Here is a 12,872-nt window from a genome sequence, read left to right on the forward strand (position 1 = left end):
GTAAATATAGTGTGTAAGATTTAACGATCTGCTAGATTGCCATGCTTTTGCCTGACCAAGAGGACATTAAAGAAGTTGTAATTAATAAGTAATTAATTTTGACTAAATGATTTAACAGTAACTTATTATTAATCAATTGAAAAATCCAAGCTGCTAGTTTAATTTTTCAGCTGAGTCACAGTAGATTAAGGTATGTAAATATGATTTTGTTACTAGCTGTAAGATTTCATAAATATGTGATGTACTAGTCACTGCCGATGTACTTAGACGCTGTTTTAAGTTTCAGGCTAGTAAATGCGTGTGATGATGGACAGTGTTGAGTTATCCACTGTGATAGTGTTAATGGACTCCTTGAGATTACTCGGGAGTGAGTTTTTCCGAAAGAATTCAGTGAAACGGACGTTCTGGAAATGCCGTTACACAGGCGAGTGAGATCAAGCGTGCCGCACAGGCGGGCGCAACAATACTAGCGAGGCGGAGCCGCTGTCGGCTCTTGTGCCAGTCGGCATTCTTTGTACTTGCGGGTACGGAAGGCGGAGTTGTTTTTCTTCCCGGAGAGCTGATGTGAAAAAATTCTGCTGTCAATATTTATGTTTTTTTTCGATCTGATGTATATTATTTTCTTATTTAGCGTTAAGTGGACTCTCATGACGAGAATATTAATTATGAAAAGGTTATATAAAATGTGTATTCTATGTAATTAATTATTAATTTGCGTATTTTGATATACCTGTTTTTTATGACCATGTACTCTGGTTAATTTTGTATATAGTATTCCATTTGTTGATACTGTTAGGAATTTTGCTGATTTAGAATAGCTGAACCGTTTTCTATGTTTTCTATGGATTTTAATATGTTGTCAACCTGTTTCCTTTTGTGTAAGATAACAGAGTGGAATAAGGTTAGGAGTGTCTCCACTCAATTATTATGGTCTAAAAATTGGTTTATGGTTAATTAGCCTCATGCTAAATTTTCTTGATGTTTTGAACATATGCATTCCCCCTGTTTTTTTTTTTTTTTTTTTTGGACATTTTCTGAGTCTGTTTAGGTTACACGAACATCCTCAGACAATGTGGGGCACGTGTAGCGCCGGAAATGCATATCCTCCTATTTCCATCTATTGTACTATAATTTTTTTTCCTTATTTTGTTACCTGAAGATATGACATTTCTGTGTCTTTATATATTGTAATTGTTTTACTATATATATATATATATATATATATATATATATATATGTGTGTGTGTGTGTGTGTGTGTGTGTGTGTGTGTGTGTCGATGTATAATTGGTTTGTTTTGTAAATTTTAATTGTATTTTTACGCTGGGTCTGGCTTAGGGAAAACTATGCTATTGGACGATTACATCGATAGTTAGGTGGAGAACCAAAGTGTTTAGGATCTTTGGTAGTGTTAACTCTGCCACATGGAGCGCGGGCAGAGGGAGTCTGGCTGGAGTAGGACGGTGGAGTAGGTGTGTTGTGTGACGTTCCCGCAAGTTGCCGCGCTTTCGGGGTAAGGCACCATGTAATTGCGCTCGACTGGCTATGATAGTTTCTGACATGGTGTCGCGGACGGGAAGCATTAGCTGGCACACATCTAGAGCCCGATTCGCCTGGTGAACTTGTCGAGAAGAAGGCGCGCCAACATCCAGCTTCTGCAACAGCGACGGCCGACAATGAGTGACTGTCGCCACCTCCTCGATCGACGACTTCAAACCTTCAATCAACCAACAAGGAAGACTGAAAGCACGTAAAGTTTTAGAACTGTATGGCAGACCTCAGCTTTTAAAACTGTCCCATTTGCCTCACAAAATTACAGCAACGTAGCATGAACCTTTGTTGCTCACTGTCCCAATCGCATTACCAAGCAGGGTCCCTTCCTTTTCTGGAACGAACCCGAGTGTCGTTGAAATTCAAATGCCAGCATTAAAGTAATATCATTCCATTTCACTGCTTTAATTTCAAAGTTCAGTTAAGGTACTCATAGCTGGCTACGATATTTAGATTACACAAGCACAAATTAAGAGTGTGAGTTTTGTTACCATATTTTAGCTTACCTGTGACTGCAGCTCAGCTTGGTACGTACTAAATTTTACTATTGTTAATTGTTCAGAATCATTTAATTCAAGTTCAAAGTTAAATCTCTTATTTCTAAATTGCGCAGATTCAAGTAGCTTTTGAAATGATTGTTGAGGTAGCCCAAGACTAACCTTATTTTATTGAATTTCGTAGTGCTTCACAAACAAAGTTCACTATTAATTTCAGTCACTAAATTAACTTTCAATTTTCTGGTTTTATTAATTCTTTTGCTAAATTAAGTCAGAGTGTAGCGAAATTTATTACTTGTGACAAACATTCAGTTTTCACACAACACGTGTCAACCTTCAGTTGCCACGCCTTTAGTGCTAAATATATGTGCATTCATCTTTCATTTTCAGTTATCATAGTAGTTGTCCATGGGACTGGCGACCGTAATTTTCCCCAAATCTCAAATATCTAATTAACGCCGCCAATCAATTGTTAACGTAACGACCGCACATTTACTTTCTTTGTTAACTTTACCCCTTTTCAAAATTAATTTCCACCAATTTCATTTGCATTTTTCCTTTCATTTAGATGTAACCCTTTCCTCCCTCTTTACCGACAGATTAACTTCGGTGACGATTGCGTTTCCCAAATTTCCATTAGGTATACGCGGTTTAAATTTTTACTGTCATTAAGGTCGATAACTGAGGGGGGGGGGGGGGGTTACAGGGTGACTGAGACGTGTAACCAATGTCACCCCATATCATAACGCCGGGTGATACACTAGTATGGCGAAGACGAATACATGCTTCCAATGTGCGTTCACCGCGATGTCGCCAAACACGAGACTGTAAACAGAACCTGGAGTCATCCGAAAATATGACGTTTTGCCATTCGTGCACCCACGTTCGTCATTGTACACCATTGCAGGCGCTCCTGTCTGTGATGCAGCGTCAAGGGTAACCGCAGCCATGGTCTCCCATGTGATAGTCCATGCTGCTGCAAACGTCGTCCAACTGTACGTGCAGATGGTTGTTGTCTTGCAAACGTCCCCATCTGTTGACTCGGGGATCGAGACGTGGCTGTACGATCCGTTACAGCCATGCGGATAAGATGCCTGTCATTTCGACTGCTAGTGATACGACGCCTTTGGGATCCAGAACGGCGTTCCGTGTTACCCTCCTGAACCCACCGATTCCATATTCTGCTAACAGTCATTGGATCTCGACCAACGCGAGCAGCAATGTCGCGATACGATAAACCGCAATCGCGATAGGCTTCAATTCGACCTTTATCAAAGTCGGAAAAGTGATGGTACGCATTTCTCCTCCCTACACGAGGCATCACAACAACGTTTCATCAGGCAACACCGGTCAACTGACCGAGCGAGGTGGCGCAGTGGTAAGACACTGGACTCGCATTCGGGAGGACGACGGTTCAATCCCGCGTCCGGCCATCCTGATTTAGGTTTTCCGTGATTTCCCTAAATCACTCCAGGCAAATGCCGGGATGGTTCCTCTGAAAGGGCACGGCCGACTTCCTTCCCCATCCTTCCCTAATCCGATGAGACCGATGACCACGCTGTCTGGTCTCCTTCCCCAAAACCAACCAACCAACCGGTCAACTGCTGTTTGTGTATGAGAAATCAGTTGGAAACTTTCCTCATGTCAACACGTTGAAGGTGTCGCCACCGGCGCCAACCTTGTGTGAATGCTCTGAAAAGCTAATCATTTGTATATCACAGCATCTTCTTCCTGCCGGCTAAATTTCGCGTCTTTAGAACGTCATCTTCGTGGTGTAGCAATTTTAATGGCCAGTAGTGTATATTTCAGTGACTGTACTACATCTTTGGGCTTACTTACTTACATACTGAAGAAATTCCTGGCGTTTTTGCTGTTCTGATCAGCATATAGCGCCTTGTCAAAGCTTTCATTCCCGTTCCAATACATGTGTGCATCTCCTCACTCAAACATCTTCACCTACGACCGTAATTTTTCCCTGGTTTTTCTTCTAGACAGCCTGCTTCTCGCTATTTCAGAGCTAATTTGTAATGAGTGACTGCTTCCCTTGGTTTTCACCCTCTTTACTGGAGATCGATATATTCGTGTTCTTGAGTTACAGCACTAAAACTAACTGTTGGATTAAACCAGTTGGTCAGTGACTTATACTACAATAACTTGTACATTAATACACTACTATACTTTTTCCGTACAATTTTCGAATATATATTTTATCGTCTTCTAAAATGAAGCTAATGAGATGTTCACGACGTTATTTTTTTCCACGAAAACCTGGACGATGGAAGAAACAGTGTCCCAAAACTTCGATAAAACCCATTACATTAACGCATCCTTCGCGTATGAGATTTAGACAGTAAGTTAAAGTCTTCAAAAATTTTAGCTGCGCGGACTGATAGGAATTTAATTTACGATGTTCATACGACAGGGCTTCTTAAATGTGTAAGTCTAGTATCTTTTACACTTTGTATCACTACCAGCCTTGATATGAAACAAATCAACGTGTTGCCATGTTTTTCGCTATCTCCACCCGTTGCTCTCTTGTGGCCTTCTGTTAGACATGAACGTCAGTTACATGCTCCAAAAGGTTATAAAGCCTGTCGGCAATGTAGTTACTGTCACACACAATGCAAATCATCACTTATAAAAATTATCACAAATTAACACGTCCCAATCTAAAAGACGTCCAAAAACAAAAAATCTGAGCGAAAAATCTTCCTCGCTCTTCGGCAGATCTATGATAAAAAGTCTTTTAACAATGTCTTTATAACTTTGTCACTGTTCTATATAACCGTCTAAAATAATCATCATTCGGATGAACCATGTGTGTATAACTTCTTTAATTTGGAAGGTATCACGCAGTTAACAAATACTAGAATTATTCGTAAAGAGAGTTTCACTGGGGCCGAAAACAGAAACACGATTCCCTGGAAATTTATTGGAACAGCTCCAGTTATTGTTGGGATACTTATCAAAAACTTTCGACGCCTAATTGGGACACTTTTTAAACCGTAGGATCAACTCTCGTATTTCCTACCGAGTGGCGTCAGTTTTTTTTCCTCTGCTTGGTTGAAATTATATATCAAAGTCTCTGCACCTCACACAATCGGCTGATTTCACCCTCTTCGCCGTTTTCAAGTGAATATTGCGTGTAGATAAATCGGAAAAACCCATATAACTTCAGTGTTACGTATCCATCCGTACTAAACTGTACCAGTTGGCTGCTCATGTTCTGAAGTTGATTTAGCAATACACGCTGCATCTGACGTCACAAATACGTGTTGCTGAGGCAGCGTTCAAATAACGACTCTTTGTATTCCTTGGATATCAGTAACCTGGGAATGGTACTAGTCTGCTGACAACCATTTATTCACTTTCGTTGATCCATCAGAAAATATGGACACGGGTTGAAGCGAGATCAGTATTATGGGTCATGTGATCAAACACATCTCAGCAGAGCCGCCTACAGATTTCATGGGCCTCTATGCGGACAAACTTTTGTAAGGGTCCACAAGCCTTCTCAGACCACTGGAGTTAATTATCACAAACACTGATTCTTCAAAGCGTTGTTTTACACTTGAGCAGTAAATAAATGCTACTTGCGCACTACACTGCCAATAAATTATTTATCAGTAGTATTCTCCGTATTTGAATAGATACAAATATGAGTACACACAATAATAATAATTACAGTTACTAAAAGAAACAAACCCAACATTCAGTGAAAAACCTTTCCGTTCGAATCCTGCCTGGGGCATGGATGTGTGTGATGTCCTTAGGTTTAAGTAGTTCTAACTTCTAGGGGACTGATGACCTCAGATGTTAAGTCCCATAGTGCTCAGAGCCATTTGAACCATGTTTGAAAAACCTTTCCAAACGTAGATCGTTACCTTGATTTAAGAAGTAAGGTTAAAAGTGCCATTGTCAGCTGAAAAATTTCGGACAGCTGTAGCTGGAACTTTGAATCTTCTATTCTTACACCTACACCATGTAAGCTCATTTTAGAAGCACGTTCATGCTCTGTTTATAACAATGCTACATGATTATGTTCCTTTTGCTTAAAGTTTATCTTAAATGATTTCTGATTAATGTTAATTCACTAAACCCTTTCTCACCTGAAGCAACAGTCACTAGTAACGTAATGATAATCCTGAGTGCAATTCAAAGTTCAGGAAACACAAAGTATAGGCTCAACTTATTAATTTAATTTAGAAGACAAATGGAAGCCTTTTGTTTTTTGTTGTCTTTGCCAAATACAGTAAAGTAGCTGCATTCACTGACTTAAACATTTGTATTTTTTTGATAACATTATCGCTCAGATTATCAGGATAAGTTCTAATTTCTTCATTGTATCTTTATCACCGAAAGTGGTTCTCATTCTGAGAATGGTTTCAAAAGTTGCACAAATGTGTCTCATGTCTTAATACCAATAATCTGACTGAGAAACAACAGTGTCTATGAATACGTCAAAAAACCTCTTTTTGAAATTGTTGCTCTTCAGTTTCACCTAGGAGTGTGACATGTGCTCCACTAATGCTGCAGTTAGATTCATCAAACAATACCTTCCTTTCACTTTCTCTCATTTTTGAAAAATATGTCTCATTCTCAATTTCAGTAGCCATTTTTTTTATCTTTGCTTAAGAATTCGAGCCAGAGAGCTCTTTCATCCATTTCTATGCCAACTGTAAGAGCTTTAATACGTTTTAATCAGTGTCAAGGGGAGATATCTTTCGACTGAAGAATCCAACTTCTTACATTTATTTGATCTCAACTCTAAAATAACCATCCAAATGTTCAAGAGATTAAATGTTCAGCACTTGGAGAAACAATTGGTGAGCTCGTTTACCTCTGCTATCCCATCACTATGTAAACTGTGTTGACTTGTTACTATTACTTCTACTAATTTTCCTTGTGTAGGGTTCACATCCTCAGTTCTTGTGCTCCATCTTGTTTCAAACAGACCATGAAGAGATCGACTGCCAATGCATTTAATAATCCTTCCCATCTTTGTGGGCTTGCAGTCAAGAAATTGGACAGCTGAATAATATATCCACTGCTTCATTACTACCTGTAGCATGTAACTGCACGAAGTTCAGAGTTTGAACAGCACAAGGAGAATATGTTGCCAGCAGATAAATGTCTCTAAACTTTGATTGTATACCTTTTATTTCCCCAGCCATATGTGATCTATCATCAAAGCACTGACCACAACAGTGCTGTAAATCAATTTCATGCTTGTTAAATACATATATGACAGTGTTACTAATTGCACGGCCTGTCTTTTTCTGCAAATCAATCATACTTTTAACATAAACTGTTTATTCTCTTAAGATGGGTCGTATTTAGCCAATAATTCACTTAAGCCCAAGAAGTTACCATTATCTTGTTCCTCTTTCTGGTGGCTACTTCCTCTGAAAGGCAAATTTCGCAAAGCTAAGAAGGTAGTAACTGTTCCGGCGTATCGCAACAGCAAAGAAGGCGGCGAGACGACGTCAGCCAATAGCCCACTGACAAGGACTGCACCACGACAGGGGTGCCCTCTAGCCGAAGAGAATACAAGCGCCGCTCCTTCCAGCCTCGGGCCGACAGTATTAGGGCAGTACCAGACCCAGCCTAGCACAGAGTGCTGCCATAGCAGTTACGTGTGGTCCATATCAATTGCTTACATAGACCTTGTCTACAGCAAAGGACTGATTGTTTGCATTTCTTGATGCAATAATTTACCAACAGCCGTATGTATTGTAGAAATTTATTTTATGAACTTCTTACGTTCTACCAGTTTCGGCGCTACATTGATACCATCTTCAGGACCCACACGTCATAGTCGTAAAATCGCTATACATGGAAGGAGCCACATAATTGGATCCATGAATCAAATCGTTATGCAACAGCTCTTGGTGGCCAGGCATAACGATTTGATTCACGGATCCAGTTATATGGCTCCTTCCGTGTATAGCGATTTTACGACTATGACGAGTGGGGCCTGAAGATGGCATCAATGTAATGCCGAAACTGGTAGCACATAAGAAGTTCATAAAATAAATTTATACAATACATACGGATGTTAGTAAATTATGGCTTCAAGAAATACTTGCCAGCCGTATTCCCATGGTCCATAATGGATCAACGAAGATGATCGTTGAATGTCGCCCATCACTTGCGACACCATTGTAAATTTAAAAAAAAGTATTGTCAATCTGCTTATTTGTAATAAAAACTATTAATGTGATTTGCTTGAGTGGTTGAATAGCATTCTGAGAATGCAGCATCCTTTAGGCACTCCATACGAGACGAATGGGCAGGATCCCGCATTTGGCGACGGGTATCCGCAGAATCCGGTGTCAGATGGCCACGGAATTTTCTGTTTTTGTTGCTGGCGTCTTAATTCTCTCTTGTCTTTCCTTTGTAGGGGCGTTTATTTGCTTTAACAGTTTCTTGTCGCTTTTGCTAATCAGTGTTGCGTTGCAGAAAATTTCTTTGCTTGCTTGCCTTGTCTGTTTGTTGCAATTGTGTCTTCCAAAACGCCTCTCTCGCCCCCTGCCTAGGCGCCACAGCCGCAAGCGTTAGATGCCAGACAGCTAATGCAGATGTTTCAGTTCCAGACGCGACAGATCTTCACGTTACTCAACACGGTGCAGCAGCTACTGGCCAACGCTGCGCGCCCGATGGGACAAACACCGCCTACTACTGCTGCTATACCACCTTTTCGACAGTTTAGTGAACAAGAAGAGGAATGGCTTGAGTTGTTCTCCCAATATGAAGCCCACGTCATCGCCCACAATGTACCAGGTACTGTGAAACTTCCCAATCTATTATCAACAGTAGGAAGTGCAGTGTTCAGATTAATTCAAAAACTCTTTGCTAATGCCACTCCGAGTGAACTTGCGTTTGACAATGGTATCGACTCGCTAACAAACTATTATGACCAACAAGTGAATGTGCCAAATTGTTTTTGTGTTGTAAAATCGTTCATCCAATTTAGCTAACCTAGATGTAACAGCCTATTGGTATCATTGTGAAATACTAACCAGTCTCTTTTTACTTCAGACGTTTGTTAGAGTTACTGGAATAAAAGCGATACTTGGTAATTTGTCTATATTTGAAATGTCCTTTCTAATATTTCTATCTCTGTCACTGTTGTTAAATGGACACGTCCATTGCCCAGGATCACTTGGATTCCAGACAGTCACTACATCCATCAGATTCAGACTTTTGTTTGCTAAGTTCTCCTTCATCTTCACGCAGCAAAATGCCTAGATCAGATGCAGTTAGTTTAGGTTTTTGCTCAGAAGTTTCTGTTTCTGCTGACATTAAAGGGTCACTTACATTCAATACTGGATTATCTTTTGGCACAAACTAGTTACCTATCTTTTTTTGTTTTCTCTAGTTCTTCCACAAATGTTTCATCACATTTATGATCGCTTCTGTGCAACAGATTTATGTGCATAACCTTACAGTATTCTGGAATCAAATAATTAAAATACCTACTAAAATATGTTTACAAGAAAAAGGGAAGCTTTAAATAACAGTGAAAGTAGGAGTACTAAATTATTTTCAAAATCTTGTAACATACCACAGATTGAAAACTATATATAGAAAATTGTGTGATAAATTCACAGATAACTGTAGTACCAACACAAACAAAGAAGCGCAATTTTCACGAAAACAATAACTAACACACTGCCATAACTCCCATAGCTCACCTAAAGCTAAAACACAGCGCTTGCAGAACACCAGCACGCTGATAATAGAGCAAAGCCCAAAGAACGGTTGTCAGCATTCTTACTAAGGCTGTTTTTGTGCTGGCATAAGCTGTCGCCAGCACACCGATCGGCAAAGATGGGGCAAAGAATGATAGCAGGCACTGTATCAAGCGCATCTATCACGACAGAGGCCAGAGACACACTAACAAGCAACGAGCCGCCAACGACCCCTTGACAGCAAGTATTTAGGCCGCACTCACTGACTCATGCTAGTTCAGCGTCTGTCAGTTATTCGAAGACTGACTCCCTCAGGCTACAATAGCACATACGACCAGGTTAGTGCCTATAGCAGGAGTAGTTACCAGCAGTGAGACTAAAGACTGTAATAGCAAGATTACCGATATTGTTTGCAGGAGGACTATTACTGATGAGCTTGTACCACAAACATGGACTCTATTCAAGTAGCGGCTTCATGTAAATAAATGGCTCTGAGCACTATGGGACTTAACATCTATGGTCATCAGTCCCCTAGAACTTAGAACTACTTAAACCTAACTATCCTAAGGTCATCACACAACACCCAGTCATCACGAGGCAGAGAAAATCCCTGACCCCGCCGGGAATCGAACCCGGGAACCCGGGCGCGGGAAGCGAGAACGCTACCGCACGACCACGAGCTGCGGACCATGTAAATTAAGAACCGTATTAATCCACATGTACATTTGTGTTCTGGAAAGGGGATACTAGCCACCCATAACCCAACATCCTCTCCCTTAAAGTACACGACTGTGCAGTTTTTATGAAAACAGCAAAGTCACAATGCCAGAATCTCTAAATTCACGTAAGACTAATATTAATGGAATAAACGCTAGCCTTGTCAACAAAGGAGTGTCAGAATGTCTCTGAATCCAAATTTAAATATGTTTAATCTCCAGAAAATTTTTGATTATTTTTTGCTGACGAACGTGTTGAACTCTGGCTCGGGGGATTTATCGTTTAATTTAGCGATAGTGGTGGTCAGTCATCGCTGCAGTCAATTGTCAGTATGTGTTGTATAACTGATTTCGACAATTAGAATGCTATAGCGTTTACAATTTTTCTTGAGTCGTGTCAGTGGCTGAGTCTTAGGCTCAATTCACACTGAAATGGCGTGGCGCTGACGCGTGGCAGGGGTGTGACGCTGTTTCGCGTCACCTCGATGTTAACAAACCAGGCAATCCACACGGACGCCTCACCTTCGTGGTCCGCGCCACGTTCGTTTGTCGCCACGAGTGGCACGCCGAAGGGACATGAGACGGAGACCTCTAAATGGCGTGCTCCGGTTTTCATTACTTTCAAGTTTTAAAATGCGGAATGACCTACAGCTTAACGTTTTGTGAAATAATAGAAAACTATCCTGTTTTATGATCATAATCGTGCAGACTATTGCAATCGCAGAGTGCAAGACAAAGCATGGCAGAATATCGCTGGAGAACTGAGTGAAACAGGTCAGCGACAAAATCTCATTATGAATTAAATTGTACACGATAGTGCATAACTGAATCGTTCATCCCAACAACGTAGCAACAAAATTAAGCAACTTTTACAGGAGAAAGAAAAAAAACTGTTTTATGTTTACCTGTTTGGGCTTTCTCGATGCGGGCAGTGTACATGAGGTAAAAAGTCATTCTGCGTCTTTTTGTAAATAATAATTATCACACAATTACTTACGTTATCGTTGAAAAAATAACAATTTGATAAGACACGCGTGGCGCTGACGCGTGGCAGGGGTGTGACGCTGTTTCGCGTCACCTCGATGTTAACAAACCAGGCAATCCACACGGACGCCTCACCTTCGTGGTCCGCGCCACGTTCGTTTGTCGCCACGAGTGGCACGCCGAAGGGACATGAGACGGAGACCTCTAAATGGCGTGCTCCGGTTTTCATTACTTTCAAGTTTTAAAATGCGGAATGACCTACAGCTTAACGTTTTGTGAAATAATAGAAAACTATCCTGTTTTATGATCATAATCGTGCAGACTATTGCAATCGCAGAGTGCAAGACAAAGCATGGCAGAATATCGCTGGAGAACTGAGTGAAACAGGTCAGCGACAAAATCTCATTATGAATTAAATTGTACACGATAGTGCATAACTGAATCGTTCATCCCAACAACGTAGCAACAAAATTAAGCAACTTTTACAGGAGAAAGAAAAAAAACTGTTTTATGTTTACCTGTTTGGGCTTTCTCGATGCGGGCAGTGTACATGAGGTAAAAAGTCATTCTGCGTCTTTTTGTAAATAATAATTATCACACAATTACTTACGTTATCGTTGAAAAAATAACAATTTGATAAGACACGCGTGGCGCTGACGCGTGGCAGGGGTGTGACGCTGTTTCGCGTCACCTCGATGTTAACAAACCAGGCAATCCACACGGACGCCTCACCTTCGTGGTCCGCGCCACGTTCGTTTGTCGCCACGAGTGGCACGCCGAAGGGACATGAGACGGAGACCTCTAAATGGCGTGCTCCGGTTTTCATTACTTTCAAGTTTTAAAATGCGGAATGACCTACAGCTTAACGTTTTGTGAAATAATAGAAAACTATCCTGTTTTATGATCATAATCGTGCAGACTATTGCAATCGCAGAGTGCAAGACAAAGCATGGCAGAATATCGCTGGAGAACTGAGTGAAACAGGTCAGCGACAAAATCTCATTATGAATTAAATTGTACACGATAGTGCATAACTGAATCGTTCATCCCAACAACGTAGCAACAAAATTAAGCAACTTTTACAGGAGAAAGAAAAAAAACTGTTTTATGTTTACCTGTTTGGGCTTTCTCGATGCGGGCAGTGTACATGAGGTAAAAAGTCATTCTGCGTCTTTTTGTAAATAATAATTATCACACAATTACTTACGTTATCGTTGAAAAAATAACAATTTGATAATATTTTTCTTGATGAACGACGCTGTGCTGCTGAAACACACTGTGTTACTTATTGCAGAAATATAAAGTTTATTTTGAGAAAGTACAGCAGCACAGGTCAAAATACATAATGTTTGTTGCAGTACAGATATGCACAAACAGCAGTAGATGATATCCAAAAATTTCACAGTATTCACGTTGCAGATATACTAAAGAT

Source organism: Schistocerca nitens, chromosome 1 (assembly GCF_023898315.1).
Source record: "Schistocerca nitens isolate TAMUIC-IGC-003100 chromosome 1, iqSchNite1.1, whole genome shotgun sequence".
Classification (NCBI taxonomy): Eukaryota; Metazoa; Arthropoda; class Insecta; order Orthoptera; family Acrididae; genus Schistocerca; species Schistocerca nitens.